This window comes from Trachymyrmex cornetzi, unplaced genomic scaffold (genome assembly GCF_001594075.2).
Source record: "Trachymyrmex cornetzi isolate Tcor2-1 unplaced genomic scaffold, Tcor1.1 scaffold831, whole genome shotgun sequence".
Taxonomy (NCBI): domain Eukaryota; kingdom Metazoa; phylum Arthropoda; class Insecta; order Hymenoptera; family Formicidae; genus Trachymyrmex; species Trachymyrmex cornetzi.
Genome location: NW_017300171.1, coordinates 48,598 through 58,282, shown reverse-complemented (window position 1 = coordinate 58,282; position 9,685 = coordinate 48,598). Strand labels below are relative to the sequence as shown.

Genomic DNA, 9,685 nt, shown 5'->3' with positions numbered 1-9,685 from the left:
TAATAAAACATTTTTGTTCGTATAATGTGAATGAAAAAATTCTTAGATATTAAATTGACTTTGAGATATATAAATTAAAACAATTATATTAAAAACACTCAAAATAATATTCCATTTTTAATTGACATACGCAATTGTTAAGTTAGAAAGATGATATGAACATATCAAAATCTACAAAAATAATAACATATCGGTTGTATGTTTATTTTACATTGAAGTAATAATCAAAATGTGGTAACACAAGAAAAATTCTACATATGGACGCACAATTTTTTACTGTGTAAGAGATGTACTAGCAGTACAGTTTTTAGTTGTAACAGTTGTATGTAAAAATTAATTCGAGAATCTTGATAATTCCAAGACATTATATGTGTTAAAATACCATAATATAATGGCAATCTGTGTTAAATATAATGTGTAAATGTTATGAGGCGCATTTTAAATATTTTGTATAAAAACAATATTTACAATTTGCTTGGTAATTTTTATTATGTAGTGTAGTTTATAAAATGTATATTTTGTAAAATATTTTCAGAAATTCCTATAATAATAATAATAATAATAATAAGTTACCAAATTGTTCTACGTTTATCACTAAACATGGTAAATTTTGCAGCAAAATATAATGAAAAATTCTCTCCGTAAATAAATTTCTTATTAAATCTTGTAAATATATGTATATGTAATATGTATATAGATTTGTGGCTCTATTTATATATTTCTCCTTTTTATTTTTATTCTTTCAATATTATTTATGAAATTATACTTTTTTAGAATCCCCATTATTAATAATCATTTTGAATATTTAAATATTTATATAAATATAAATTAACAAAAGAAAGCGTTGGCAATCGCAAATTAAGAGATGAATTATAATTCATCTCTTAATGATAATTATCATGAAATAATAAACCGTACCGCAAAATTATTCACTAAAGAAGAGGGAATCATTCTATCGCAAAAATCTTATTTATCGAATGTTATAATTCCTTTATAGTATTGCTCCAGTTGTACCAATACATGTAATTTAAAAACAAAATTCTAAGAATTATCAATTTTAATAGACTTTAAATACACAAGACATAGTGACACTTGAAGTTCCAACAGAATTCTATGCTTTACATTTTTGAACAGAGTTTCGGCCGCTACTTTTTCAATTTTGGTTTTTTAAATATAACGAACGCGAAACTCTTTTTTTATTTCTTTCCATTTAAAAAAAAAATTCCATACTAAAAGTTTTATACTAAAAAATCAAAACTGAAAATATGACGTACTAACTTCGCGAATTTAGTACAACATTTCCTCTCTAAAGTACAAGAAAAAGAAAAATATTTTCACTTTTAGTTACAAGTTGATTATAAGTAGTCAACGATATAAAACGGCAATTGATATTATCTAATATCTTTAAATTATTTCCATCCATTCATCCCTAGAGAAATAACGTTTACGCAATTTCGTCTTCTTCCTGCTGCTCTGGTGCTTTGAGAACGCATATTCAGTATTCACCTTCGAACCCCATCTTCGGCGAAACGGTGTCTAGGGGTGGTTTGGATCACAATGAACGGTATATATGTTACGTTCTAGCTCTACGCCAGGATGCGAGCCGGATAGTCGAAGCTTTTGATGTTATTGACTCGTTTAAAATTGAACTTAAACGATCGCGATGCAATCACCCTCCTCTCACCGCGCCCCGCGTATTCCCGACCCGTCCTAGACACTGGAATCCTGATGCACGCGCAGCGGGAATTTAATGGGAATTTCAAGGTATCCCACGGGACTTCCAAATACGGATGGTTGCCTGCTCCCGGAAGCTCGCCAGGCATGCTTGGCACGATCCTTGTCTGACGGCTCTCGATTGCGAAATATCATGCTAACGACTTAGTCGCGACTTGTCTTGAATAATAATAATCGACACGTGTCGTAGACTCGAGTTATATTTAAAAGCTAATTTAGCAATGTGCTCATATTACATATTTTATTAATAAAAAAAATAATAAGAGGCGTTCTGTATTTGCATATATATATTTTACTTACCTAATTGAAATTCCTCCGTGTTAATCGCAGATAAAATGATATAACTTTAATGTCGATATCTTTTTACGTAGCAAAGACACAAAGATAAAAATTTAACAAATAATCAAATGATGGTGAACAATGGAATATACGTTGATTAAATTAATATTGGGAAAATGAGCAGCTGGAAACGTTCGTATTTTTATATTACCAAAATTTGCTTTTATATTAATTTTTGAAAAAAGTGTTTACGCTGATTTTTTAGTTTAAGCAGAGTCAAATATTTCAGAATTTATTTATTACATCGTGTATATACATTGGTAGCGCATTTTCGTAGACACGTGTGTTTCCGTCACGCCCATCCCGATGAATATTCTATTTTTTTTTACGTGTCTTACGTTATTGCCCTCGAACATTAGAGTCGATAGTCGACGACGACGCGTATTGATTTACCGTCATCTGTACATCATGTTACGTCGTAGGGACGCTGGCGTACCAGGGCCGCATACAGCACCCTGGACGGTCGTACCTTGCTCTATACTAGTTTATATATGTGTCACCTCTCCTTCTTTCGTCTCTTAACCCTTCTTACTTCTTTCGCGTATAATTATCGCCTATGTTTGCGAGGTACTTTACTTGAATGGCTTGGTTCACAATGGACGACCGATAATTCGACTGACCAACAACTTCTTTCTTTCGAAACGCAGAAAGAGATGTAAAATCCTATTTTCAGAATTTAGTCCATCTAAAGGAGATCATGGCTCGTACAGAGAAAATTGCAGTTTAATATGTATTGTGATTATGTATACTAAATATGTGATAACGCGTGTAAAATTGAGTTTTGCATGTGACTGGATAGCACAGAGCGCTGTTTAAATTTGATTCGTTCGGAATTGCACTGTGCACTGAAAACTCATTCTCGTACAAAGCTCCAACTCGTATCAGCTTCTCCTCAACCCAGGATAATCTCAGAGCGATTTATCTCAATGTGAATGCTGCTTAACTCCGCGATAACGTGTGCGCGACACTTTGAAAACAGAAGAAACGTCAGTCATCCGTCCGTCACGGTGGCGTAAGTCGCTCGGATGCACCAGGGCACCAGCAGACGTTTGAGGGATTTATAGGGTGTCCCGCCAACACCCTTCGCCGACGCCGAGACGGGTCGATTCGCTAAATTACGACCCTACGGCCGCACGTTACGTCCTCTCTGCCTCCCTCACTCATTTCCTCAGTCTCTGGTGACCGAGCGAGCGTTACCCTCCGGGCGCGATCATCGAGCATCATCGAGTACGTTCTCGTCATATGACGCGGCGTGACGTCACGGAAGCTCGTGCCTACTAGGGGAGCAACGCCGAGTAGTAGATAGAATTTATGGGGATGGATACACGTTGTTCCGTTTCGCGCGGAGGACCCTGGTAAGCTTCTCTCGCGCGCGTCGCGAGGACCCCTGGCGAGAGAGGCCGAGGAGGTAAAGAGGGTGTAAGGAAAACTCCTTCAATATGAAAAGAAATCGCTGGGCGACGAGCAACGAGGGTCGGCCAATCACTCGAGGACGGCACGCGAGTGTCAGTTGTCCGTCAAGAGATCGTCAATGACGTCATTCCGAGACGAGCCTACCAGGATTACAGCCCCGAGCTAGATTTACGAGCGTCGCACGATCAACAGGTGGTTCGCCGCGAATTATAGATAATGCAGGCGCACGCGCGTATTAGGGGGTAGGAGGAGGGAGCAAATGCGACGGGGACATTGCTATAGCTGCATGCTTTCTTTCGTGTCGGCGTAATGCGATAGCGATCAATGTGAAATATTCTCGGAAATATTAATGTAAAAGGAAAATGCACACCTAAAATAAGGCGGTTGCGAGCATCTTGTTTGTTTAAATTGACTTTTATGTAATGTATATGTATAGATAATATTTCTAATTGAAAGTTTGACGTTTATCCAATTATTATATTTCATCGAAGACAACAAATAATATATTTTTTAACAATAATAATGAATATCATCATATACCATATAACGGGCGATTGAGAGCTGAAGGAAGACGCAGTTATTAAGTGCGTGTAAAAAATATATATTTAAAAATTCTTACATCACCTCGCAAGAGATTTAATAAAATTCAAAATCGTAAGCTTCATTTAAGTCATCATCAGCGATGTTTAGACAATAAAAGTGATCATTACTCGCATCTTAAACGATCCAAGAGAGCAGCCGGAAGAGCCCCTTCCAAATTTTGAGAAGCATCCTTGTCCATTGACTGATTAGTCAAGTGAGAACTAGTAATAACAAATGTAACTTGTGGAGAAATGTTACGAAATAAGTAATATACTTCATTACGATTAACCGAAGAAACTCACCACCTGCAAACTTTGATCAACATAACGCAAAGGAGGAAAAATATATCGAGAGAACTGTCCCGTGACGCGAGTATAAAATTGAAATGACTCTTAAAACATAAACATTACAGATGAGAGATGTGTCAGAAAATATACAATACAATTCGCAGCGTCGCTGAATGTCATAAATTAAAACTTCTATGTTAGATAGTCAAATACAATCCTAAATATAATCAAATTAAATCAAACAAATTAAATGTAGAATTAAGCCATAATTTTTTCAATGGTATTGGTATACGCATGATGTAAAAACTCACTGTCTGATTTCAAATTCAAACTATTAGTTTGAGATGGGGAAATATATTTTTTGAATCAACGTTATATATATTCACTTGTGTGTATTTAAAAAATTAATTATTTTTTTTCTAATTTATATTCACAGTAAGAGTGGCAGGGGGTGAGCAAGGGGGTTAATCTAATAATAAATAATAAATAGTAGAGAAAAAAGCTAAATCGTCTAATGTTGATAGTTTTTAAAACGTTTTCTAACAATAATTAAAGAAATTAACGTGAACATAAATCAGAAAAAAAACTAAAAAAATTTTTAATAGAAACTAAAGTATCTATCAACTTTAATTATGAAATACGTTTAAATCAGAGGATTGGTAAAAAACATATTTTAAACATATTTCGAACAGTTTAAAACATGCTTAATTATTGTTTTATACACATGTTTTTTTATAATACTGTTTAAAGCATATTTAAGCCTATTCTACAATGTTCTCTTTGTTTAATGTTTCTTGCTCTTTATCTCTTGTTTTCTTCCCTCTTTGCGACCGTTTTATTGACAATTATATTTCTTGCCATGTGTTTCTTGTTTCTTCCGAAGTTAACTTTTATCTCAGGCGATAAAAACGAAAAACGGGATAAGAGGCAAAAAGACAAGATGTAAAAAGTAGCAAAAAACAAGAAACAGGAAAACAAAATGCACATCGTAGAACAGGCTTTAAAGCATTAAAAATATATTTAAGAAGAAAAACATAATGTTTTATTCTTAAAAAAACATTAGTCTTTACTAACCCCGATTTAAATGGATCTAATGGTTTTAATGGATGAGATATAGATAAATGGAGGATGAAGAGCGAATACATCTTAATGTATCATCGATAATTCTTATCTTGGGATGTGTGTTAGAAATGAGATGAAAGTGTGGCGGGAATCTCGGATTCTGCGTACAACGGCGTTGAGTTCCCGCGAGACCTGTTGCCACGTTGGCGGTCGTAAATTCAAGCGCAGGATGTTGTCCTGGTGAAAACCGTGCCTGTGACGTCTTTATGACATGAATCTGACATTTAATCGATACGACGGTGACGCAAGCGCGCTCGTCGCGTCTTTTTCTCTCCAATGGGTCTTCGTTCCGGAATAAGCTATCAAAACATTTACGATATAATTATACTAACAAGTTGCAAGGAACGCGTCGCAAAGTGCATTTTACACGCAATACAACAGATTTGAAAGAGAGAATTATCGTAGAATAGAAATATAGCTGACTATAATTCTATAGAAATTAAGCTAGATTTTCACAAGCATTAATTTTTCTCCTTCCCGGTAATTAAGCACGATAAAGAACTAAGAATAAAGATAATTGCTAGACGTTTAAAGCACAAAGAGCAAGTTTCCGATGATCAAACGATAATGCTGACGATTAATATTATCGATGTTAAAAAAAGTGATCGCTATATCTAATATATTTCCTATTATAGAAGGCGCGGCCGCTCGGATATTAGCATATCTGTAGTTTGACGTGTTTCTCTAACGTGAGACCTCTTTCGGTGTCCGTAGCCGGGAAGACCGAAATCTTTCGATACACGTTTCATTACCGATGGCGTAAAAAAATGTTGATAGCCGCGGACGGCAACAGGACGCATCGGAGGCGTGTCATCGATTTCACGTCAAATCCTCCCAACATGACGACCGTGACGTGTCAACGTAGCAGGATAGTATCACCCACGGGAATAGTCCCGATCCGCCGATACATATTTGTTGCGTTCCGGGATTTTTTCCCGAAGACAGCAGGAAGACGCACGGCGTCTGAAAACGAACAGGCCACCATATCACGTGTGGACCGTTCGCGGGAAGAAAAACTAGCAAAGACGACGTCGATGCCGCGACGACGGACGACCGTGAAGGCGACCTGCTATCGATTTTCTGTCATCTTCTCGGGTTTACGACATCTCACGGCGTTTCGACACTACCAGGAACCTATCAGCATGTCACGCTTGTTTATCCCCCAACGGGACAGCCGGCCCGCGCGCATCGCCGCGCATTTGTTTGTCGAAGAGGACGCCGCGCGCCGGCCGGATGCTGCCTGGATATCATGGAAAAGTGGAGGCGTACAGCATGCAAACAGTATTCACCCCGCGGCACCCGTGGAAAGATACAAATATATCGCCTCTGTATTAAAATATTTTGCATATCTCCCTCGTGCCTCAACATTATTTATAATTCGATCTAAAACTCAAATTCTTGAAGATTTCTGGAGGATGTAAAAAATTTTAAAGATTAAAAAGAAACATCTTCGGTAACATTTAACAAGTGAGATACTTGCTGCTATAAACGTAAAGAAATTTATCGTTAATTAAAATTACTTGCTTTTGCAAAATATACACGGAGAAAAATAATTGATTTTTACCTTACAAGATTAATAAAAATATTCTGAAATATTTTTGCCTTATGACAAACTTTATTTACTTGAAAATGAAAATACGAGAAGGAAAAAAGTACATTACAATTATAATAAATTCATTTAAATAATTATTACAGTAAAATAAATTAACTATTTTCAAGATTAATAGGAACGGACGCTTTCAAAATTTACTTTACGAAATGTAAAAATGTAAAAAATACCTTACGGTATGGTTTTATATGACGATTATTCATTTACTAGAAAAGTAAAGTAAATTTTACATAAATAAACGTCTATCATTATATGGACCTGTCAATTCCATAAAATTTATTAGACTATTAGAGTTCTAATGCGTATTTACGTTTATCTCCGTATAAAGTTTATCTTTTAATAGAAATCTATTCTATTTTATACAAAAATCTGTTTTATCTTTTAATAAAAATGTCTCAAATTAGAATTCTACCTTAAATAATTGACCGTTCTCGTAACATTCATGGAAGACAAAGCGTCACTACAGATAATAAAATTATCTGTAAGCATAAAATTTGATACGTGATTTCTGTAAGAATGTAATTTCGTTAGATGCGTATTATACATTTGTGAAGAACGTTTGCGAAACTTGTATTCTATTCATCGACAAGATTTTATCATAGAAATTACATTTTGTTTATATTACGCTGTACTATAGTTAGTCTCTCGCTTTTTGGCGTTCACTTCGTGCGCGTCTCGTTCATGAGGAGATCATGGCTGTCCCTAAGGTTCCTGAGGAACGTGAGACTCGAGTGTAGAAGTGAAACGGGAGGTTCGGAGAAAACGGAAACGCGAACGTGATGGAAGCGCGTAATATGTCCCTGATACCAACAGAACCGCCTGCGCTACACAAAACAAGCAACAGGTCTCGTTCTTCTCTCCGATCAATTCTCTTTCCAAATTATCTCGAAAAAGCAGATTTTAATTAAATACAAATGGTCGTAAGGAGCACTCCGGGAAGAAAAAAAATGACACGTGCGTCTTTAGAAACACTAAATTGGATCGTATCGAAATTTGATAACGACAATCAATGGAACGTCGCTTTCAACGTCGTGATAATTAGCGCTGATCAGGATTGTGATAGGCCATCCGGAACCAATCGCCTGTCGATAGCTCGTCAATCGAGAATTCAAGTGTACGACCAGCCGCGTACTAGGCGAGCAGATTTCGGGGTAGGCGTTTTAGCGCGATCCCCACCAATCCAAAACCACGTGACGCGTCGTCCTTGCAGGATCAGGCTAGTAGTCTTTTAGACAGTTGGCACGTGTCCTCCCGCGCGCCCGAAAATCCTCTCAATCTCATAATTAACGTAAAATTCTATTATCGCGTCACAACAGCAAGTGTCTTACTTGTCGCATATTGTTGAAAATGTCATTGTTTCTTTTATTCCCAAGATTTTTCAAATTAAAATATACATTTCTGCAAAATCTTTTGTTTTAATATTGCTGGAATCATAGAATCCGACGTAAAAATCTGATTCTGTAATTCCAGCGATATTAAAACAGATAATTTCGCAAGAATGTATATTTTAATTTGAAAAATCTTGAAAATAAATAAACAATGATCATTCGGTCTTGTAAAAATCACTTCTCTGTTATAAATTTTTTGTGAATTATAAATAAAAGAAAAGTTTTGTCCAAATTTTTTCAAGAGTTCTTGCAAGAATGTACCTTGAAAGTAAATATTACGTGTAAAACTGTAATATATAGAAAATACATAACATTAAGAGGAAACCATAGATGTGAGAAATTAGTTGATATTCTTGTGTAAATCTAAATGCAGCGATCTAGCGCATTCAGAGGAATGAAACAAAATCGTAAATTGCGTGCAGCTTTCTTCTCATTACTCGTTAATTTACATTACCTACTCCTGTAATGACGAAACTTTTTATTCTAGTGCTCGTACTTTTATCGGATTACTTCTGGTCTCTGCTTCGCAGTTTTCGCTATGTTAAAATATTTTTAAGTACTACATCAAGTTATTCACGCGAGGTCCAAAGTTATCTGCGAGGTTTTGTTATTGTGTCTTATCTAAATTATTACGATGAGCAAGACGACTTTATTTCTGTATTTCGGTCCGACAAGACTCACAATCGGAGAGACAAGACTCCAAATGCATAGCGATTCCGTGTCCACACGTAAAAGACGGAGCACAGACGTTTTTTTTTTGTATAAATATGTAACGCTTAAGGCATATATAAGACAAAAGAAAATCAATCAGTCAGAATCTTTTATTTCATAAAAAGGGAGGAAATGAAAGACTTTGATCGGTCCATTTTCTTACGCATTATGCATTATGCATTATGCGTTACGCAAGAGTGTGTTTTCGTCCTAAAGCTTTAGCTAATTTATATGATACAGACGAAATTAAATTAGACACTGGGGAAACGCATTGACGCGATTAATCCGTTCTCGTGATTATTGGAAAATTCGTACGAAGACGAGGGGAGGGAGGAGTTATGCCAACTGTTGCTTCGGGATGCGTCGATACAATTTGCCGTGGCAATGGTGGTGGGAGCGGTGGTGGCAGAGGTGGCGGTCGACGGCAGCGTCGCGCGCCGATAGATTGGATACATCGATACACTAGTTGTATCGCTGACGTAGGCGGAGGGGGGGGGGGG

At 36.2% G+C, this 9,685-nt stretch overlaps 1 protein-coding gene and 1 long non-coding RNA gene across 2 annotated transcripts in view; one reads left to right on the top strand and one right to left on the bottom strand.

Annotated features, from left to right (window-relative positions):
* LOC108768988 (muscle-specific protein 20) overlaps positions 1–9,685 on the top strand; it is a 46,382-nt gene that overhangs the window by 18,210 nt on the left and 18,487 nt on the right. The window lies entirely within an intron of this gene.
* Positions 1–9,685, bottom strand: part of LOC108768991 (uncharacterized) — a 16,792-nt gene that overhangs the window by 5,441 nt on the left and 1,666 nt on the right. Inside the window, exon 2 of the long non-coding RNA XR_001940520.1 lies at positions 6,202–6,207. This is a non-coding gene — a long non-coding RNA (uncharacterized LOC108768991). The remainder of the gene's footprint in view (positions 1–6,201; positions 6,208–9,685) is intronic.